Genomic DNA, 24292 nt, shown 5'->3' with positions numbered 1-24292 from the left:
CAGGATGAGCGCACAAACGCACAGTTTGTGCCCGATCCCACTGGGGGATAGGGGAAACAACGACAGCTAGTTTACACCATTGCTCACACTCAGGTTACACTGCGAGCTAATTGCGTACATCTTTTCTTTATGAACTTTCCAGTGACATGTTAAGGCGGAGCAGAGTTTGTGCATGGTCAAAGTCGAATATCATCTTTTCATGCAACATTTATTTCTGCTCTCTAATTCCAGGATTAGAAATCTTAGTCCACCTTTAATCAGAGAAACACAATTGTGTCTTGCAAAATTGTACAATTCAAAGCGGTTGCACACAGCCGACCAGATAACAGTTTAGTTTGCGTTTTCCAAGTTTTTTTTAAAGAAAAACTTAGAGTTACTTAGTCTAAATTAACCTGTTACGTGTGGATTTTGACATTAGGGCAGATTGCAGCATTACTCCTAAGAGCTGATAATGATATGTTCAATGGATGACTATGTGCTCTAATAAAAGCTGTTCCCTTTGGTGTAATGCTGTGCCATATTTCTGGATGAGACAAACTTTGCGCTGTAAGTGAGAAAGTTGAGCATGACACCAGCAGGGTGGTGCTCAGCATCATTGCAGATCCAACAGCCAGCGGCAGGTGCAGTGGACTATGGCAGGAAGCACAGAACTCTGCAGAGTGGTCTGATGAAGCTATCTGTGGTTTCGTCTGCTGTCACTGAAGTAACGTGGGCGGCTGCTGTCCTTTTATAAGGGCAGCACCCCAAAGAGTTGGAGAGGTTATTTCAGAATGTCTGAGTATGTACTTGAGTGGCTATAAACCGACTGAGAGCCCTGTAGGAGGGAGATACTTGAGTGAAAATAGAGAGTAAGGATGATTACTACGATAGAAATGATCATTTAGACTGTCGTCAGGAGTCTCAATCACAACAATTCATGTGTTTGACATCACTTATTGAGCCCTCTGAACTGTGAAACAAGCTCAGCCAACTAGTGATATACTTTTTTCCAAATGGTAGCTTGTTATTGATTCCAACAGACTTTGACAAATGTCTTCAAGAAAGTCATGGCATTAAATGTCATGCTGCAATCATCGTTATGCATGACAAAGCAGTAAAGGTAAAACAAACTAATGTGAAAGTTATTTTTATCACTCAAACGACATCAGATAAAAACATTTTTTTTATTTCAATTGAATATATTCACAATTTGATTTGACTCTTATGATCACTGTAGTAGTCGCAGAGTAATTCCACAAACTGACAATTCTGACTTTAAGAAAGTACCTTGAATTGTATGAATATTAGTTTGTTTGCTCTGGTCCAAATCATGGACCAGTTTATTCCATTGTTGCATAATTTACCTCAAGTTTAGTCTGTGTTCACACAGGGACATTTACAAGTGGACCAAAGTATGTGATGTGCAATGAAAATTCTCTCTAATTGGAAATCTCAAACGTAAACAAAGACTTGTGACGCATGCCTTGCTGTGGCTGCTCCAAAGCTACTTTTCCTTTCAAAATGGACAGACAGCTACACAGATTGATGTTACTTCTGTGGTTCTTACATTGTTTGCATTTATGACTGTAGGCAAATGATACAGTTTGATAATGAGGCGCAAATGCGCTTGGCAATATGTTGATGTACTGGAGTCATTGAAGGCAATTCAAGATGGCTGCTTGGTTGGGTCAGATCGAGATGGGTTCATGTACCTACTTGCAAAAAAAATAAAAATGCACCAGAGTCTGAAAATAAAGAGGACCGAGACCAACCTTTTCAAGCAGTCTCTGTTTGTTTGTTTGTTTACACACCAGAGAAAACAAACTGCACTAAATGTGCAAACAGACTTACGTGTGTTTGAACTGAACCAAAGAAGCATTAAGGAAGCTGCCTTTTTTTTAAACTAATTTACACCTCTCAAATAACATGCCTATTATAAACTCAACATGAAGAGAACCACAGAGTAATCTTATCATGTGTACAGATGATGAGGATGGGAATGAATCATGGTTGAGTCTGCACTGTTTGTCCATTTCTGCAGTTTAATCTTGGCTGAAGTACTGGAGCTCAAATCCCCAAACACAGAAGCCTCCACACTCTAACATCCACACAATTCTAATCTTTTATTAAGTTTATATTTCAAGTGGCAGAGCTGTAGATATTGAGGTTTATCGTGAGAGCAGAATGTATGTAGCAAAGCCCCCCCCCCCCAACTGAGCAGAGAGAGAAAACTAGAGACATAGAGGGCCAAGAGTGAGGGCCCATTTTCATTTTAATCAGTGGGCTTGTTGGTTCAGTTGGCTATGAGCACTCTACAAACAAAACCAAATGGCAGCTCCTGGCACTTGCTGAGGCACAGAGACTTTGGGCAGAGAGATGAGGGGAGAAACATAAAGAGAGGGAGTTTGGGAAATCAAGGTTTCATTAAGCTGGCCAAACAGAGTGAAACTCAGCAGTGATCAGCCTCTCAAATGGAGGACTGCAGGAGACAGAGGACTGCGCAAAACTGGACGTTTCCCTTCTTTGAGCCCAACAGCTTCTGTGACAATGGCTGAACACACGGCGGGAATTAAAGGAACAGACAGGGCAGGCAGGAGGAGAAGTGTTTTATTTGCCTGAATGAAGACCTTAGATAAAGCTGGTCCCTAACTGTCTCTTTGAATTGGGCCATATGGTTGGAAAAATGGGCACGACAGATCTGTGAATGACATGTTTAGAGTTATAATGAAGATAAATGGACTCCATCACACTGCCCATGTCTGATATCCTCCAGTATTGATAACAGCTTTATTATCCTTCCTTTGTTTCCTTCCTCAGCTCCTCATTGTAAACAGAGCCACAAGTTCTTCTCCACATTGGAGGATTGGAGGCTGATGAACTTCCTGGCGCAGACAGCCCAGAGGGACTGTCTGTGTCAATCACCACCCTGTGATCTACGCAACTTTGCGTTCGGGTCATGCTAGTCGGCCGCTCCACTACATGTTAAACAATTAAGGGAAAAGGCTGGCTTTGCGCCCCTGCTTAATTGGGAAAACGTCAAGCTCCCCAGCTGAAAGCAGCCTGACATATTACCCAGATTACTGTCTCACTTGAAGGCTTTCCCATTACCTACGGCTTGTCTCCTTGTCTCTCTCTCCACTTTTTTCTCTTACCCCCTCTTTTCACTTTTTTTCTCAACATCGTACTCCTCCATTCAGCGATCACTCTTTGCTTCTCCGTGTCAGGACTGCACTTTTACACCTGATATGTAAAGATAACAAACTGAAGACGTGTGTAAACCCATTACAGGACCCAGGATAACTTCTGTGAATCATGGAGGCAACTTATGTTTCATTATTTTCAATGAACCAGCACTTCGGCGGGTTAATGGCATGCTATAGCTTCTCTTTTCTTTGAGTTTTTTTTTTTTGGAATTTATCATGTGGGTCGGTGATGAAATGAAGAAAAATGTGACCTTGTGCTAATTTAGCCCATTTGCCTTCCCACTTGGAGAACACGGGACGTTTCATATGACAAAGATGTCTGTTCACTAAATTTAAAGCTGCTGCCTGCAGCTTGCCAACTTAGCATAGCAACAAGACTGAAAGTATGAAATAAATAAATATAAATGGGAATGGTGCTTGGAATGACGTTTGCAGTGTCTCCAGTGGTTAGCAGTAGAGAATATCCTGCCAAGACTTCTTTTTCCTTTTAGCCGTAACCAGAATAAGATCGAAGGCCAGAGAGGGGGCCTTTAGCTTCTGAGGTTCCTCTCTCTGCAACAAGCTATCTGCTGACCTGAGGTCCATCACAACTGTCTCTACTTTTAAAGCTAAACTCAAAATGTATTCTCCTAAGCATAGGAATAGTTACTGTGTGTGTGTTTGGTGTGTGTGCTTGGTGTGTGTGTGTGTATCACTGGTGTGGTTATTGTATGTGCAGTATTTTTCTTTTGCTTTTGCTTTTGGTGTATGATGATTGCTTTGTGAGTGATTGGATTTCTGGATCTCATTCTCGACTGTGGAAACCGTTTGTAATGATTGTATTCACATGTTTTTAATTGTAAAGCACATTGAGTTTACCTGTAACTGCCATTGTTTTCATTGTTAAGCGATGACGTCTACACACAAGAAGGTTTGCCTCGCTTGCATGCAGAAATCTATTTGACTGTTTATCTGTATCCCTGTATATGCTGTATGTCTGCAGTCTGCAAACACTGTCCACCAGTATTTGAGATGACAAACAACAACCACAACCTATATAGTAACAGGTTCTGCAAAAAAAAAAAAAAGGGGCAAAAATGAGGCACACTGACATGGCCTTCATAAACTGCTCACATTATCACAGGTAAACTGTGTCGTGTCTGACTCTTCTATGTATAGGAACAGATTTATTTATTTTTTCTCCTGCACCTGCATGTCAAGACGTTGGCGAGAAAGACCGAATTCGAACAACACTTTTGTCTCGCTTACAAGAAAACATGACAGGAACAATTTTGAAATCACTCATGAAGCAAGAAGACAGAATAACCTACAGTGCAGCATTCATCAGCTCCATTAGACAAGTTATTCTCACCATCCTCTGCTAGTTCAGCTGGGTCAATGTTATACAAGTGCAACTTCATCAAACAACCATTTTAATGTTAGTGATAGGAGCAGAGAGAGAAGTCTGCCTATGTAAAAGGGGAGTCTATCACTCTGTGTGGCTGGGAAGCTAAAGCAAAATGCAACTCAGACTGTTAACATATCAGCCTAATGTTCAACATCAAAACAAATATTGACATGTGACTTCATAAATGTATCCACCATCTTTTCCTTGACCTAATCACAAAGTTCTGTGTCTGACACTCCAAACCTTAACTATGTGTTCTGTGCGTCTCTTCTTCTCTACTTTAAATGAATGCCATACATATCTCATAGGAGTCATTGATAATAAACCCACTCTGTACGTTTAGTATGAAGGATGCGCTGTATGTGCTGTACAGTACAGATGAAAAATCACGTTCCTAAGTGGGTGCTGGATCCAAAAACACGAATAGGTACTAAGAAGCAAACGAGATCTTCACACCAAGGAGCCCCCGTTTAAAGGATTTCTTGATAAATGACGTTTGGATCCAGCCGGCTCCTCCTCAGAGCTCATTGGTGTGTGGCTCTTGTTTGCTTCTCTTTACCTGTTTGTGCATCAATCGTTACCATTTCACAGACAAACTAGTGCAATTATTCAAATCGCTTCATGCTAATTTGATTCTCAAACACATTTAATCATTTTTGCAGAACAATTAAACTCAATTATGTAGCATACAAATGTTTATTTATTATGATACGCTATCCTATCAAAAGTCAAATCTCAGCCTCAACAAACAGTGCAGCAGCAGCAGCAGCAGCAGCCGGAGGTGATGTCACACAATGATCCACATTTTCAGACTTTGAACTCTTTGATAAGCAACACAGAACACTGCGTGAAGTCTGACAGCCATTTATAGCAACACATGTAACGTAGAGCAGGCTAATTGACGGGACAAATCTCTGCAGATCAAGATGAATGAGGAGAGAATGTTCATACTGCTTTCCTAGTTATACAGTGTAAAGTATCCTGCCAGTACTTTAACGTATTTTGGCATTATAATAGTCTTTGCCTATGGACTAATTGAAATGACTGGCACATAAAATAGAGGCCTTTTTCTCTTTCTCTCAACTGTTTTGACACAAGTGTTTCACTGCTGCATTTCATGCTGCTCCAAACTTCAGTCATCAAAAGGCTCTGATTCAATGATTTAAACTCTTGTAGCTGAAGACAAATAATTGTGTACAGAAGAGTTGGGAGCCACTCCACTAGAAATAGTGCTGAAGATCTCACTGAGTGCTATTGAACTTTCATGAGGCCATCATGAAATGGCTGCAAGGACCTCGAGGCTCTTTGTCTGTTTGAAATTGTTAAACTGACAGAACTTTCATGCTCCAGGTAAGTGTTTGTTGGGATATAAAAGTTTAAAGTATATACATTTAAAATATGACCTGGCTTTTTTTGGCATGTAAATTGTTTGAATTATACATATTGAATACGGAAATATGAAAGGGGGGAAAGGGAAATGCTGAAACAAAGGAGAAATCTCTTTGTCAAACACATCATTAGGTTTTTTTATTATTTTTATTCTCTTGTGGCATTACATTTTGACATAACAAGCCTCTTAAATCCATCCTCAGGCTCCAGCTGCACCTACTAAGTAAACTCTCCAGCGTCTAAAGCAACTTTTTACCGACTTGACACTTTGAAGAGAGGGGAGTTGATAGAGGAGAGGCAAGATGGAGGCTGAGGCACAGAGCGACAGTTGACGGACACTTGGTAACCCCTCAGGGACTCGCAGCATTTGTCTACTTCAGCTCGTTGTACAAGTCATTGCTTTTTAATCTTAAAGTTGGACCTAATGTGTTTTTTTTTTTTTTTTTGTTTTTTTTTCAATCACATCTTTGCAGGAACATCAACCTAATGTTTTTACACATGAACACCTTGGTAATATGCAGACTGCAGAATGCTAACTTCAGGTCGAACACATCTGAAACATCATTAAAACAAAAACTTTAGGATGACGGTGCGGGAGAAGGAGAAAATAAGCACAGAGACATTTGTTTCATGTTTTTTTTTTCTAAATTGAAAAGAAACAGAGCCATTGTTCATCATGTGGTGTGACGTAAGGTCTAACCTATTTACTAATACTGTCTCTAAAAATGGAACTACATAGATATGAAAAAGGGTGACTGCAAAGACAAGCATAGCTGCACAATTATATTTTTTCTGGACAAGACAAAAGAAGGAGGAAATGTCTCTACATGGTGGTTCTTAGTCTTTTCTTCACAATAGACTGAAGTGCTGTTATGCATTCGCTTTGATAAAGATCTAACTTAAGATAAAACAAACACATCTGTAAACAGATATCTGCCATGCATGATTCAGTCAATAAGAACATTATGAGTCCCTGGTTTTTACTCAAACTCGGATTAAAAACACTTCTACCACTTTCAACTATCAAACTAACACATTTAGCAGAGCATAATGGAGCCTTGCATGAACCTTTCTGTAAATGGAATTATTCCCTCTGTGAGAGCTCACACAGGTCGGCTTGTCCTCCACAGTAATCATAATTTGGAGAGTGGGAAAAAAAAGTAATTACACTCACATGACATCAACTTTTTGGATACAGGTTTTCAAATAAGACCGAGTTAATGTCTTGCATTTGGAAGGAACACATGATAAATCCTCCTTTTTGTATAGTTTTCACATATATGGAAATGTTTTAGCTATTTTAAGTGAAAAACTGTTTTATGATGTAAAAAAGCATGTACATGGAAGAACATCAGACTTCAAATTCACTCATAAAAGATGATGAGCATTGAAATATGTGAAAATACAAATAGATGGATTATAAATTGTCAAGTGTTGAGCTGGGTCTGTTCAGTTTATCAGCATCCAAAGTCTCATTTATGAAATATATTTATTTTTCCTCATAAACCACCATTTTTGTCCAAATGTTGACTTTCTCTTTTTTAAGTGATTCCAAAATGCACTTTTACTTTTCAAGCTCTGATGGCGCCTCAGCAAGGCTGAAAACAAAGGCTGCAGTTCTCCCAATGTGTTTGAGCGTGGCCTTTGTGCTGTCAATTAGCCAACATTTCACAAGTCGGATGGGAAAATTTAACAGCGTTAGGGTTACTAATGTAGTCCAGGTTTGGCTCATTGCACACAGTCTCACATATAAGCCTGATAATACCCACATGATGAAACCATCAATTCCTAAAATACTCACAGTTGTTGCCTCTTTACTTCCCTAAAAGAGCACTAAGAGGTGGACGACATGCCCTGAACGAATGTCAAAGTCTGAACATTTCCTTGGCAGTACCAATCCACTGACCCATAGAGAAGCCCCTCTCCCAAACACACCCCTGTAATGTAGTACTCAGCCTTTCACAGAGAGTGGAAGTGTTAACATGCTGGAATGAACATCGAATTCCTTTTAGGGGGCTAAAAACTTCCAATGTTCTCATAATGGCCTGTCCCTTTTTAATGACGATCTGAATCTATTTCTAACTCTTAGTTTCACAGGGGAAAAAAAATGGTGAGTTAACTGTGCCAAGTGGAGGGAAAAAAACCCCTAACATGGAGCTCAGATCACTTTCCTGCAGAGTTTCTTCATGCCAAAGTGTGAAGGACTTCGGCTAATGAGTTTAGTGAGGGTGTGAAACGTGTATCCTCCTCCATCAGAAAAGGGCAAGACCGGGCTTAGCATCTGTAGAATCTGCCTTCAAATCCAAGCAGCACATGTTCGTATTTATGTAAGTTCACCAATTAAGAACTTCAGTCGGAGGAGACGCAGAAAGCCTGCACATTTCTCCTCTGCCTTATCTTCTCGTTGTTAGAGTGGCAGATTGGCACGGTTTGTACCAGCAGCAGGTTTTTAACTTGGCTTAATTAATATGTGGAAATGGCTGTGGCGGGTAATGAGGGATTTACACACGCACACATTTCTCCTCAGCCAATAACCCCTCTTTGCTCTGAAAGCCAGCCAAGAACAAAATGCTATAGTTTGTAGTCTGTGAGAAATGATTATTTTTTCCTTTTAAAAATCAGTGGCTGTACAGTATGTGCTCTAAGATGTCCATGCAGCTGACCTGGCTTTTAGGGCATTTATAAACTGACAAGCAGTGATGCTATATGAAAAACAAAGTTTTAGCATTTGAAAGATTTTCAAATGTCATAAAAAAAAAGTTTACCAAGAGGACAAGATACTCCCACTATTTCTGCACCTAAAGGCTCCAGAGAGGCCAATGTTAAACTATTTTTTAGTTCAATCACCAAGGCAACAAAAGACATCATCAGTATCAGCAGACAACACTGAGCGTATAAATACTGAAGGAAAAAGTTCACTCATCTGTGAAGAGGCAGCGGGGCTGAAGTCTGTTACTGGGATGAATTTCATCAACGCCGTCGAACAGCATGATGTGGGTGCTCAACAGCGAGTTGAGCAACCAATAATCAGAGAGAAGTCAACACTGCAGACTTCAGACTGACATTGTTGTAAATATAGCCAACGTGTAGGTGGTCAAAACTGCTTGCAAATGAATAACAAGCACAGACATGACCCAGGAGAATCACAACAGCGTGAAGCTTCACGTGATACAGTATCAGCTCATGGATCGGCTGTCGCTGATGTACTGTAATTGGGGGAGAGTTCCAACAGAAGTCCTATCAGAAAAGAAGGAAAAACAGGACACAAAAGCTGATAAAAAAAAAACTGATCGTTGGGATTCCCTTGTGGGAAATGGCATCACTCAAGCATTTAATTGGACGGGACTGACATTTGCAGAGCAGGGTGTCATCGCGTTCGTGTCAGAGCTGAGGCACAACTTGCTGCCGTACACATGCATCACGCTCCACCGACTCAGGAGGGGCGGTAAAGAAGACTCACAGTCACACTCGGGCCGAGTCAAACATACATCTGCTCACATTTCAGCTAATGGCTGACTTGCGGAGACATCGAGGAGCTGCTCGCATAAAAATCAATACGGGGCAATCAATTGGCCTACACAGTTTCATCCACCAATGTTTGAAGACATTCTTGACTATCAACTTCACACAAATGTCACAAGGCTCATTAATCAACTTAAATAGACATTTCAGTGCCACAGACCTATCAGCTGTATCATTCTGCAATTACAATCCCGCTATCCAAGATAAGAGGGAGAAAATGTCAAATGCTTACAATCTGCGCCTTAGTTATTCAGACCGGGAAATGCTTATAGAAATGCTTAAAGATTTAAGATGACACTATGCTCCATTATTTAAAAGACACTGCAGCTGTCCTATCGCATTGATATTTAACCAGGGGAAACAATATGCATAGAACATCCGTGTTTCTGCTGCTTGACATACACAGCAAAGCTTGTATCCTGGACTCAGACTGGCTGAAATGTAAGATGTAGCAGAGGTCATGAAGAGCTCTTTTCTCTCACTAATCGCACAACTAAAAATAGTGAAGAAGGTCAATTATTGTATGATATCAAGTTCCGGAGAAGCATTCATTACCTAAAGACAACTGTGAGATAAAAATGTATTCTTTATGTTGGACGTCTTTTCAAAAAGTGTAAACAAATCCCTAAATCATGGCAAGAAAGCGTTCCAACACGTTCATAAGAGCATTTCAAAAAATAGTATAGCCAAATATAAGACAGACATCAAATATCTTTCAGCACCTGATGCTGTATACAAATATTTTTTCTAAGGGATAAAAATAACACAAAGCTATACAAATGATGAACCGAAACAAAGCTATTAGGTGATTTAAATTCAAAGCCACCATCTCCAGAGAATAAGCATTATTAAGTGTTTCATTAACCATCTGAAAGAATCTTGAAATCATCCAGCCCAGTTAAAGCTATGGGTGCCAACTCCCTCACGACTCCAGCTTCATGATATCCTCTCGACAAAGAAAAACAAACAAATGAAAGCTCGAGAAACTGAGGGAGGTAGAACTACAGCAGACAGAGAGACACACACACACACTGAGAAACACTGTTAAATACATAATGACAGTCCGGGAATACAAGATGACTCTGCGTTTTCATCTGTAATTTACAAGGGAAAACATTGTTATAGGAGCACGGGAGATCTGGCACAAAGTGGATGATGTGAGAGAAACTTTAATGCCTTGTCCATTTCTCCTGTATTCTTTTTTCCCCTTCTATCTTTGGACTCTTGTTGTTTTCTTCACCTAATGAGAACAACTTCCTCCCTGCACTCAACAGAGACATCATATTGTTGATAAAACCTGATCATATTATTATTATAGTCAGGTAAAATTCTCAAGTTTCAGATTAACAAACTAAAAATAGAATCGCGATTATTTGCGAAAAATTCAAGTATTGTTAAGAACTAGATGACCAGCTCTTGATAATATTCCACACAAAAACACATTTAGAAAAAATAGTAAGCTAGTTGTTCTCATGGCATGCTAGCTAACACTAAACAAAATGTTGCACCAAAAATGTTCTTCTAAAACTCAAAACTGTAGTACTTATGATCTCCCAGCTTTGATAAATGAGAGAGTTTGTGTGACGCTATTAGAGCTGTGACGCTAATTAGCTTGCTAACATATTTAACCATAAAGAACAGAACATTTTGTGATTATAATTCAGCTAACATTCTTTTATTTATGCATGCTGAGGTTAGCTCCCCCAGCCCCACAGAGTTTGATCGACTGAATCGTAATAAATGTTGTGATTTGTACATCTGTTTATAATTGTGATCCAGTGGTCTTTGTTGGGAGGTTGTCATCTTTGTTTCAGGTGATATGACATTTTATGACATCGTCAAACGGTTTTAGAAATATTTGTTTTGTTATTTGAATATAACAAACTTAATTCAGACTTCTCAAACTAAATTAATGGCTTCTACAATAATGCTGTATTATTGCTGTCTGAATCACCCAAACTGAACACATGTGGCTCATTCCATATTTACTTTAACAGCAAATATTTGGATAAGTTTGAATGCTTCTGTCTACTTGAATGTGTACGTGTGTGTTTGCAGCTGCCTGACTGTCTAAGGCTGTTTGATTACATAAAGTCTGTCTTTATGCCTGGATCTAATAAAGCCCGGCTCATAGGCTCAGTGTGTTTCCTCTAGCATGCAGTGTACCAGGGTGTGGATAATACCTCCTCTGCGAGCACCAAATGCTTCTCCTTCCGCCCTGATCCCACATCACCTCAACTTCCCAACATGGAAAACTTTGCCTCATGGGAGCTTTTTTTTTTAACCCACAATGTGAGGAGAGGAGTGTTCACAAAACAAGTAACAACAAAGTCTACACTTCCTATCAAAGTCCATCCCAAATCAAAGTCAGGTATGTTTTAAACACTGATCAAGAGTTCTGGCATTTTTGGATGAAATGATTATTTATATTTTCATGATTAAACTATTATAAATTCAGCAAATTTGATATCCTCAACATGAAGGTCAATTCTTAATGAAGTTGTGGCTAAAAATCTTCAAATACTGAGCTGACATATAGCCTCTATTCCACAGGAAAGCCGAGGCAGAAATAACTTTTTAGATGAATTATAACATCAGTAAACATTCTCCTCATTAGGTTATGGTCTCAATATCTACTTTCAAGTATTATCCCACAAATCATGATTAAGTTTTTTTTTTTTTTTTTTCAGTTTTGAGTAAAATAGACGACAAAACGGGGTATGATTTACTACCACCAGGAATGACAAGTCACATTGTCCATCATAAAGGATAGAGACAAAGCACTGTTTCCAACCAGCAGTCCAAATATGGTCACTTCTACAGAAGTATAAAAAAACAAACAGAGATAGTGATAACTGGTCCACACCCACTTTTCATAAACAGTCCATACTGATCACATTTTTGGAAAGGACATCACCTTATTTTCTTTACATGTAACAAAAACATATTTGAGTCCTCTGTCATCACAATCATCCCTCCCTCCATTGCTCCTCATCCCCTGTGCTCCTCCTCCAGGCCAAACATGAAAGCAGGTGGAGATGATCCTATGGAGAGATGACAGACAGCCGTCCCCCTCCAAGCAACCTGTCCCCTGTCTACTCTAGCTTTGCTCATTGTTCAAGGGTAACCTGCAAATATTTAACAGGACACAGAGTCGTGGTAGGTAAAGGAATGCACAGTATACTCAATACTCAATATATATAAGACAATCACTTTAGTGAACAATATCCATCGTACAGACAAAAACATCCTTCTCCTCTCAGTAGTAACAGAAGCGACCCAGAGAGGATACAGCAAAAAAAAAAAAAAAAAAGTAAATGAATGCTGTTATTGTAACTAAATAGGCCAAGTGGAAGATGTGGGAGCTCCATTATTGATATATAAAGATGTGTACTTTCTCACTTCCTAAAGAGAAAGGAGAGGGAGAGGGAAGAAGTCGAGAGAGAGAGAGCACTGCAAACATGTATTCCTAACATGGAGTTTCACTCAGCTCATACATGTAGAGCTGCCTCTCCGGTCAGCCAGACGCACACTGATGGAGATAAACCAAGTGACATCACGCCTACATCTGTGAAGGCTCAACATGCTCCTCCGTTTCTTTTCTCTTCTTGCCCTCTCTCCGCCTTTTCTCTCTCCGTCCTCCCAAGGGCATCCTGCCACTGGGAATACAGACATTTCTATTGTTCTCCCTATTCTCTATCCCCCCCCCTCCCCTCCTCCCCCCCTCCTCCCCTCAGCCCATAGTTTGTTGTCTCCTCGCTGGTTATCAATGCAACACCTCTAATAAGATCAACCAGCCACACCGCTTTCCGCCCTCTCACACGCACTGCATTTAAACAGGGAGGGAGATTCAAAGACGGTTGGTAATTAGGGATGAAAATAAGATGGATGTGCCTCTGTGTGAACACCGGGCTCATGAGCCCTGCTGCAGACAGTAGATGGAGAGGAGAGCACCTTTGGATGAGGGACCTGATAGAGTCTTATTCTTTCTCCATCTTCATTCCAATCCAACCCAACTTTATTTGTTAAGCACTTTAAAACAACCACAGTTGACCAAAGTGCTGTACAGAAGAATAAATAAAATACATAACAGCTCACATGAGATAAAAGAAAACTACATGTGAAATACAGAATCAATTCACTAAACAGATGCCTTAAAGGATCCATGCTGTTAACTTTTAAGGCAGCCTTAGATTTGGCTTAAAATGCTCAAAAGACTCACTACTGTTTACAACAGCGCAGGAGAGATGCAACACTTTCAGGGTGCTAGATTGTTACTATCATTTATTTTGAGGCATTAGCAGGGGGAAACTTTCTTGGAAATAATAAGCTGCAGGAGAAAATGGAAATAAGGGGAACAGAATTAGATTCTACGAGTCACAAAATAGTTCCTTTCTTCTGTGTTTGAATAGTCTTATTACCATTGTTACCATTTATGTATGGGACTAGATCCATTATTATATGGATCTATATACTAGTTCCAACGCAAGGAAGTGCATTTCTTTATGGATAGATAGAACACAGAAGCTACCTGAAGCCATAGGGGCGAGTGTTATTAAACTGATAAAAAAGATGACTGTGTTTCATATCAAAACTGATAGATCTGACTATATTTATCTTAAATCTTAAATCTTAAGACAGGAGGGCTCCAGCTGCATCTAAGAGCTGATCGAAAAGATGATATGCCATGAGGGCTCAGTGTCACCCACTGTGCGACTATCCTTAAACACAGAATGGCATGTAGTGAGAAACACTACAGCGATCTCCTCCTACCGCCACCAGCAGCCAACCCCCCACCCCCCCCCAAAAAAAAAGTAAATAACAATTCCTCTGTGGGGATTTCTGTCTTATTGCCAGCGTGAACACATCAGTAAACAAGTTTCTGATAAACATGTAGTGACAGCTATCAAAATGTTCCCCCTTTAAAAAAAAAAAATCGATACTCCTTAGTGCCGCAGCGTGCAACACCCTTTTTATACTCTGTAAAACACTCCTCTACAATATGCCCAATCATCATAATACCAAACCAAACAGGTGATAGGATTTCTTTGAACGCAAAGCCTGAGGACAATTCACACAGTCTACAGTTGGCTATTATTAGAGCCACCTCCACAGGCGATCAGTGACTAATTGCATCATGACCAGACGAGAGGGTGAACCTCTCAGCGACTCATCCATAAGTTCAGGGTCAGCAGCTCCTCAACACATAAGCTGGAAGCACCATTAAAAGTGGCTTGCTAACAAAGACTGGTGATATAAGGGCATTTTTTTTTTCCGTTTGAAAAGGACACAATGTATGCATGTGTAAAATAGGCTGCACCACATACAAGATAGGAGAAGACAGAGAACATGTTTGATAAAGTCCTGGAATGACGTTTAACATCAATAGAGTGACTACATGCGTTGGGGTTGGTCTTCTATTACAGGCCCTGCGGTGAAAAGTGCATCCCCCAAAAGGTTCTGTGACATGCACAAGTGCTGAAGGGCTGTCCCCAGCAATCACGTCTTCCCACACAAGAGCCAGGTCGGGGAACCAAGTAACACAAAGGGCAGCAGCCTAAAAATAACACCAGAGCCTGTGGAGATTCCCCACTTCATACAGTAGCCATGAAGGATCATCATCACAGCTTCAGATCAAGTGAAAATAAAATGCAAAAGAAACCAATATCCAATCCTGATTTTTTTAAATGCTTTGTAGCCTTTTAAAAAAAAAAAATATTTCTCCTTATCCTATCTTAGACAGCGTTAGTTTTTAAATCCCCTATCTTCTTTGTTAGAAACAATTACATCTCCAAAACCTTCCGTCTCTGCAGCTCTGCCTGTATTTCTCACTCATTATCTTCGCGGCACAACATCCTTCCAACACACACATGTAACCACCCTTGCACATTCTCCCCCTCATGTTTGCCCGTGGACACTTTTCATTGATGCACGCAACATCTTTTCCTGCATCCACCATCGATCCCCTTATTGAAACAAGCCTCATTTGCAGTCTCCTTTCTTGACATTTTTTCCTCTCCTGTCTCTTTCTTTTCCAAACTCTGACAGGCTGTGCAGATTTTGGCAGTTTGCTGTTCTCCCCTAATCCTTTGCCAGACTTTCCTCCTTCACAAATATACAAGGATTTCAGAGAAAAAGCAGTCAGACATCAGATGGCCACAAAAAAAAAACACAGCAGCTTGTGATATACAGTTTTGTGTTCAAAAGTCAGCTACTTCACTTAAGGATGTTTGATTGATACATGAAGGACAAGGTGACATTGAAAAAATGGTGAAGCCAAGCACAATATATTCTATGTTACAATCTAGGGTAAAACTTCTATCAATAGCCGGGGCTTTTCTTCAGTCTATGAAATGACCCTGCCTTTATTTGGGACAGGCGTCAATATGAGACAGGCTTTAAATTATTTTCAAACAAAACTTGTGCAGAGCAAAGACTGAAATTGTAAATTTATACCAGAAAGACTAATTAACTGTCTACAAAATGATGATATCAATAAACAATGTAAATAAATCACTAATTTGATCTTGCTTTGTTAGACAACATGCAAACCTGCTTCATGGCCTGTACACATATACGAGCATTATTCAGTCTTATTTGGACAGATGCTGTGGTTCATCTTTGCTTCCTGTGTCAGGCTGCTTTTTCTCCTCATGTTTGATCCACAAAATTTCGACAACACTCAATGCATAGGGGCCTCTAATTGAGACATGCCTTCATTTGTCAATGACAACACTAGGCCAGTGAAAGGGACTGGATCTTAAATTAGGAGGATCTTTTATTTGGAGTTTTGCGGTATATTATATTATGGTTCAGGAAAAAAAGACCAAAAATCACGTTAAATGCCAATAAAAGAGTGGAGGTTACTTTTAGATTGGATAAATCACAAATATAAACGTTCAATACATCAAAAAAATGGTATGCACAGAAGGTGACAAATTTCTTGTATATCTATTTTTTTTTCCTTACTAATTTTAAATGAGTGCTTTTAGCCATGACATAAAGTTGTCCTGTCTGTCATGTAGGTCAACTTTGCCTTTATTAAATTAACTCAGGACATAACATCAGAGATAGAGGCAAGAGGTAAACAGTTCTTTCTTATTTTAAGTTTATGTTTTGGGCTTTTTGCCTTTATTAATTGGACTGCTTCAGAGAGAGAGGAAACACACCAGCTTTATAACATTTGTTACTCTAAAATACTTATTTAATCCACATGAATCATTCTTCAGCATGTGAGACGCATGAGGAGGAAGCTTGTTGTCAATGACGTACTGAAACAATCGAAAAGTGTTTCTCCGTAGAGGCAAGCAGGCAGGAGGAAAGATCGGGGGCCAGACTGTCTTACCAATCGATTCCCAGAAGGTGTGATGGATAAAAGAATACAAATTAAAAGCCCATGACAGTTTTGGCAAGTGTTTTCATCAGGTTAACACAATCGTGTTGATGGTTGTATATTGTGTGATCATAAAAGTATAACTTTAGAGTAACTTTTTTGACGCATTCATTTTTCAGTGAATTAATTCATTGAATTAAATATGTTATTTTGAAATCCATTATCAGGATTAATTTATAATTTCATCAATTATAGTTGTAAAAGATATGCAACGGTAGCACATTCTCAACGTTTAATTTATTTACAACAATAATAAAAGAGCAGGTCCAGCATGAGGGGCAATGATGCACAAAGGTGTACATAATGAGAAAATGTACATTGGTGAGATATGGTTTATAATGGTTAATAGTGAGAATGAATATATTGATTTAAGATGCTATTGCCTAGCCACAGTGAAGAACCATGTGTACTCAAATCTTCACATTTTTACACATCTAGCAATAAAAGAGTGAGATAAGCCTTAACCTCTGTTTTTGGTCTCTAAACGCTGGTTAACTTGCATGTAGGGATTTTTACAGGGTTTTGCTCAGCAAACGGCTGCCTGCTGCAGCCAGAAACTATGCTAAGAGTGGACTAAAACAGGGAAGTTGCAGGCTGGGTTGCTAAACAATGAGTTTAGAGACACTTTAAAGCCCAATAAAGCTGTGAAGAACTGCAGAGTCAGGTAACAATGCTCTGTGGGCTGATCACTAAGAGTACACCTTACAAAGAAGCTGTAATGTGATCCATGTATACTACAAATATAATGTTTAAGCACTTTTCAAAAACATGGGACACAGGATGATAAATCATGTTAGACAATGTGAATAAAACAAAGAGGAGAAGAAATGTAATGTTTCATTGAATTACAAGTAGAAGACACATAAAGTCTCTCTCTTGTTTTAATCTTACAGCACCCTGGATTTCTAAAAGAGGGGCCACCGGAGAAAGCACTAATCTGCTCGCTGTCACACTTTGTGTAACATCCCTAAGTCCTACTGCCAAGTCAACCGAGATACTTCCTCCGTGGATAAAAGAGTTTTGTTTTGACTTGCACAAACTCCACAGCTGAGATCCCTTACCCGCAGACAAAGTCCTCCCTTTTCCTTTTCCTATACTTGCCTTTACTCTTATCCAGAAAATGCATATTGAGCCAGAGGAAACAAAGGGGCAGAAGAGGAGATGCGCCAACAGAGAGCGTGAGAGGTTATATGAGAGACAGACTGAGACGGAGAAGAGAAAAGGTCCCGTGTTTCAAGCCCTCCAGAGATCAATTGTACAAACTTCTCCATGAGTGCTCTCCCTTGCCCCTGTACTCTCTGAACTAGCCGAATCAATGCCCAGGCATGTGTGTTTGTGTGTGCATGTTATTTAGACAGGAGAGGGAGCAGGGGAGGACAACTCTGAGGGCGGAAGAGACGCAGAGAGAGAAAGAGAAAAGGGAGGGAATAAGAGAAGCAGCAGAGAACGATAAGAAATTCCTCAGATCAGATATTCTTAAATGTCACCGAGCTGAAGCGTCTCTGGATGGTGTCGTGTGGAATATAAAGGCGTCCTGGCGGTAGGGACGGCTCCGGTTGTATTCACTTTTGGGTTTTTTACGCCTCAACATGCCACCAAATAAAAAAAAAACCTATCAAATTGTCCTCTTTTGTCAACGATGACGTCCTACTTAAGGAAATGCTTTTATTTGCAAAACCATACAGCAAAAGCATGACGATCGTCAAGTTCTGCCATGAAGCCTCAACTAGCATTAACATTTATAAGCATCCATCACACTACTTCTGAAGTGTTACTATGACATAGAAGGGTTCCTCACTGTGTGCATACTCCAACTGAAACTATCAATTTCAGTGATTTATGTCTGTAGTCAGTATTATGGAATTTATTATTTCCTGTGACTCTCAGCTCTAAAAAGGGAAGGGTCAGTGAGTTTTTAAGTTCAATTTGTGAATTAGTAGGAACTCACTTGGTTGCCTTTATTACCAATTAACTTCTATGTGCACTTGGTTTTGTCTTGTTTCTTGAAAAAAAAGTCTGTAAAGGATACATAGTTTACATACTCTATGGGATTTAAACAACTTCTCCCCGCAGAAAGCCGACGACAGAGCAGAGTGTCTCCTTTATTAAGGCCTCTCACACTGGGTCTTAGTGGGAGATTTTGGCTTCACGCCTCCCTGCCACGGTTTTCCTAAATCGGCTTTCTCTGGCCATGACAGTCATTAGCCTTGCCCCTGGCAGTAATCCTCTTGGTTTCTGTCTCTAATGGAAGCAGGAAGGGTTAGTAGCATTCACTCTGTTACAGTGTCTGTTGCCGGGCCCCACAGGGAACCTTCAGGCTGTCCAGAGCCAAAGCCTGATGCACCTCTTGATCCACAGTACAACCGACGCCAAAGACAACACAGGCCTCGCTCACCGAGTCTCAAGTTGTTACTAAGTTCTAGACAATTGAAGCAATGGGGAGTGATGTACATGATGTCAATTTATTTATGATCTAACATGTTATTAAAAATTTTATGTACATGTACATGAGTTTTTTCATTTTTATAATGCATTATATATACTGTGCAGCAGTGTTCAGAGGGACACATTACACTTCTACTAAAATACATTTGTTTAACCTGTGAAGCTAATATATATATATATATAGTATATGCTATAAAAATGCATTTTAATATTAGATTGTTATACAAACAGGGCATTTAACAGGAGGATATTCTAAGGATGTTTGCTGATGTCTACTGTTGTAGTAGATTGGATTCAGGACTGTTACTTGTAATTTGGTTGCTTACATTGTGTTAATGTTGCATTTTGTCAGTTAACAGTACATCTACTTATGGAATCATTGTCTGTGGATAACTACTGATGCATTCATTACACAAGCTTCATGTCTCATCTTTCTCTCAGGTCCCTTTAAAGAAGGGTGATTGTTCACATTGATGACTACAAATAGCAATCTAAGAAAACCCACCGAAAAAAAACCACTCATGAATGGAGAGGTGACAGACTGCAGCCTGACCCAGAAATCTATTTTTTTTTTTTCACAGTGTAAGCAGTAAAGTAACAACTGAGAACAATTAATGTTACAAGAAACTGCTGATGCTGCCCATGCTCTTACATTACCAGCAAAATAAAAGTTTGACCTCAAGTTAGAATGCAGGAAATGTTGACGGGAGCTCAAAACAGACTAAAGGTTGTTTGTTAGATGCAGATGGAAATGTGAGACAGACACTGAGTTAATTTAAGCAGCATATCCATCAGAGCTGAGACCCAGGGCTATGTACTGATGATGTTGATTTAAACTGCTGCACATGACAGGACATCTCCTGTCTGCAGTGTGGACGCACGTCCATGAAAAGCTCAGTGAGAGAGTGCAACCTGCGTGCAAGGGAAGGGTCCAAGAGTGGGTCAGGGCTGTCATCAACTGCCATCATTTCAATCAACAGCGTGCACATATGGAAATCTGCCAGCTGTGACCTCAGTGTTACTGCAAAGGCCCTGAGAATCTCAGCATTACGTACCATAACTCAGTCTGATGATTTTAAAACATACTTTTTCTTCCTCTTTGGAATAGTATCGCTTATTTATATCAAAAGCCTCCCTTAAGTAAGCCAAAGTGAACCCCTCACAGTGGGAAACTAAATAGTTTGATCACTGACTCGTGCTCATTTTTAGAATAAAGAGTACCAGGTGCAAAGAGTGAGAATGTTCAATAATTCACTTTGGACTTTTCAAAGAAGACGATGCAGGAAAGGCTGTTCTATTTGAGGCTTTATAGTAAAACAGCAAATGAAGGAAGGGACCGCATCCACCAAATCTGATCGATTCAATCAGCAAATTACGCCAGGAAGCAAATGACTCTTTCAACTTCCATTTAAGTAACCTAGAATGGAGTGATAATACCAGGAGCCTGCACAGACAGACACAGTAACCTAATGTAGTACCATTAAAATAAATTAGACTTCTCAATATCGCTGCTTCATTTCACTATCAAAGTGTAAATATGTAACAATTTGAATGGAACTAAATTCCTAAAATGATACAATTATTCCTAAAATAACAACTGTTTTGATTTATTGGTTTTTTTTGAGAATATAAGGATAAAGGTTAATCCTCTTGAGGTACTTGTTGAAGCTCCTTTTCCTCTACTTGTTCAAATTTATGTTGGAATGTTATCACATTTCTTAAAGAGGAACAAAAACATACAAACAGAAGAATTGAACAGAATGGTAGACAGATCTTTGTGGGATTTCTATGAGCATTATTGATATGGTACTCAAACTGGGTTCAAAATGACTTCCACTGTATAGTGGACACAATGCATGAAGGAGGGGAAGAAAGAATGTCATGCTATCTGCTGCAGGGCTTCTGCATCATAATGGCAGAGGTAGGATTACAATGTACCCTTTTATTTGAGATGATAACGCGATGATGCGTGCCCTTTTCAATTTTTTGGGCCCTGAGTCTCATAAGTTCTAAGAAGGAGTCTTTAAACATTCACTGTTTGTGTTTGTTTGCGTTTATGCTTTAACCTTTAACGTGAACCTGCGGCAGCTCGGGGATATTTATTAGCAAAACACATCATTTGTGCCTTCTAAACGGCTTCTGACATCTCCCAGTGAGACATGTTGAGCAGATCGTGCGCAATAAATGCATGCTCCTGTTTTAGCCCTAGTTTGACGAGCGATTTATATGAAAGCTATAACTGTCGAGATGCTCATACTGCCCTTAAGGAACCCAAAGGAAGAAAGTGAACATTACCTTTGGAGGGGAATTAAGTCTGCGGAGGCCTCAGACAACATTGTGTCTTCTACACACTCTCCAAAGACTCCATTTGAAACTCTGCAGTCCATTCATGAATGCATTTATTCATTCACTCTATTGTTTGTTTGCTCATTTGCTTAGGTTGGCTCTTTTGTTCTTTTGTTAGCTGATCCATTTGTTTGCCGTTTGTTCTATTTGTTAATTCATTCATCTGTTAATCTGTCACACATCCTGAAACAACACTGATTCTAATGGAACTTGAATGGATGGATGTGATGCATCTTTGCTTTCTGTTTTGGTCATTGTACCAACACTGTCCTTATTCTTAGACTACTAGAAATAACAGTCAGAATAATAAGAGATGTTCCTGGTGGGACATTAAATCATTTGTTGAGACAAAGACACATCTACTGATGAGTTGTTTGTTTGTCACATCCTTTTACTTTCTGCTCCTCCAGCTATAAGTTATCAAATTGATTCCTTCTTTCTGCCTTATTCTCATTTCTTCCTGTTTCTTATTCACTGTCATACCTGAATAGGCTTTCTTGAGTGGGGTCGTGCTCTCCTTTCTCACTCTGCACCGTCACATGCATTTTCCATTGTTCACCTCTCTTTGTCCCGCGTCTCTTTATATTTGAACTGTTTCTGTTCCTTTCTAGTCCTTCCTTGCGTGGGCTCCTTGAGAAATAAGTCTTTTGAGGATTATAAGGAGCCATTTGTTGTATCTGCTGAATGCCAGAGACCTGACATTATCGAACACTCTCCTGTGCAAGAACAGGACATACAAAGCTCCACATGTGAAAATAGACACATACAGTGAAAGTGGGGAGAAAAAGGAGCTTCGGTGAGGCGGGCAGGGCAAGGACAAAGTGTGGCTGCACTGAGTATCATAGATGAAAGAACGAGCATATTACAGGAGCCACCTGAGCTCACCTCTCACCCTGCTGGCTTTGACGGCCCCCGACTCCAACCCACTGCTGACTACTCATAATCAATCACATCTCAGCCCAGGCCCACAATTAATCAATCAATTAAAACCCCACACAAAGCCACAGCAGTGTAATCAATCAATCCAGCCTCTGTGGAGGGCTGATATTGAGAGCCTGGGATCAGATCTATAGGCGCTGGTCCCCAGATGCTACCAGCCTTAGTGGCATGCCCGATAGTGCACGGGAGGAAATAAGAGAGGTGAGACAAAATGCTCCGGTGTGAACCACTACAGGGTAGAGAAGAGCCTCTCAACACTCCCATGATGCACCACCAGATGCCTGAATATTCATGCTGAGGAATCGGGTACCATGGAGGCGCTCAGTTATTCATTATGCTTCTGTAAAAAGAAACACACCACGGTCCCACTGCGATGGAATATTAATAGTCCCCATTAATAAAATATCCCCCCTCCCCATCTTAAGTCTTGTCTTTAACTTTCTCGGCCATTGCACATATTTAAGCCTGGGACGTTTGGGATATGACTATGAAAGTAAGCTGCACAGTTGTCATCTTGCATATTTGTTAAACCTTGAATGTATACTCTCAACTGATCCCATCTGGTCCAAAAGGAGGAGAAAGTGTCCTGGGCTTCATTTGGTCAAAGCTTTCTATGTGCAAATAGAAAGTAGTGTTTGGCTAGAAGAGCTCCATAGCTGTAAACTCAGAGGGGGATGAATGTTTAATTTAGAGCAGCCTGAAAGTATGCTGACATTTTGCCATTGTTAGGAAGGATGAATATTTGGGACACTGTCTGCTGCAGGAATGGAAATGTGCATCAAGGCTGTTAAAAATGCAACTTCCTTTCCCACCCAGACATGCAGATGTAAGCCCAGAATACAGTAAGCAACAACTGTCTGTCTCCTTTGATTTAGCCTGGGGATGTTGTTGTGATGTCATAATCTTCACGTTAACTCTATTATCAGAAGCAAGACACATCTGCATGCATAGCGGGCCCCTCCTGCATCTCTCCTCTCCTTCTTACTGCCGCAACCTTTGACCTCAAGTTGCTAAATTCTCCCCCACACCTGCTACCATGTGAGCCAGCACAGGCGACTGCACACCAGCAAGATCAAAGCCACGACAAGGCTCCCTCTGTTGTATTTATTGAAAATAGAGGGACTAAACAAACAAGGAATCCAAGGGGTACAACAGCGCACTGGGACTGTTAGCTCTCTGACAACACCAAAGAGGCTGGGAGGGGAGAGAGCGGTCAGCCTGTGGCGAGGCAGTGACACGGAGCAGGAGAGTGCGGGAAAATAGCGAGAGAGGAAGAAGAAGAGAGGAAGAGAGGGAGAGAAAAAAGCCAGAGAGAAGGTCAAGTACCTGCCACTCCCGTCAAACACTTGGTATAACAGCTGAGGGTGGCTGCCTGCTTTCGGGGGCCTTTCGTCTGGCAGAGGTGATGGGTGATGAGGGCTCCTCTTCCTCACATTTAAAGTCTGTCACAATACATCTGCAGTCCTGGGAACTTCGGGACACCATGGGCTGTTTGGACCTCTGGGAGAATGTGCTTCTGCAAAAAGATAAAGTGCACAGCGGATTCTTAATAAGGGGCCAGCATGTCTGATGTGGCTGCTTTTTGTTCTGCTAATCTCTTAACATCCGCCTCTCCTGCACTGGAGAGTTTTAGGATACAAATCAAAGGGGACATTTCACATTTGTTTGTGCTGCTGCTTTGTCGACGAG

The sequence above is a fragment of the Labrus bergylta genome, chromosome 16 (genome assembly GCF_963930695.1).
Source record: "Labrus bergylta chromosome 16, fLabBer1.1, whole genome shotgun sequence".
Classification (NCBI taxonomy): domain Eukaryota; kingdom Metazoa; phylum Chordata; class Actinopteri; order Labriformes; family Labridae; genus Labrus; species Labrus bergylta.
Note: the sequence above shows the minus strand (reverse complement) of the source record.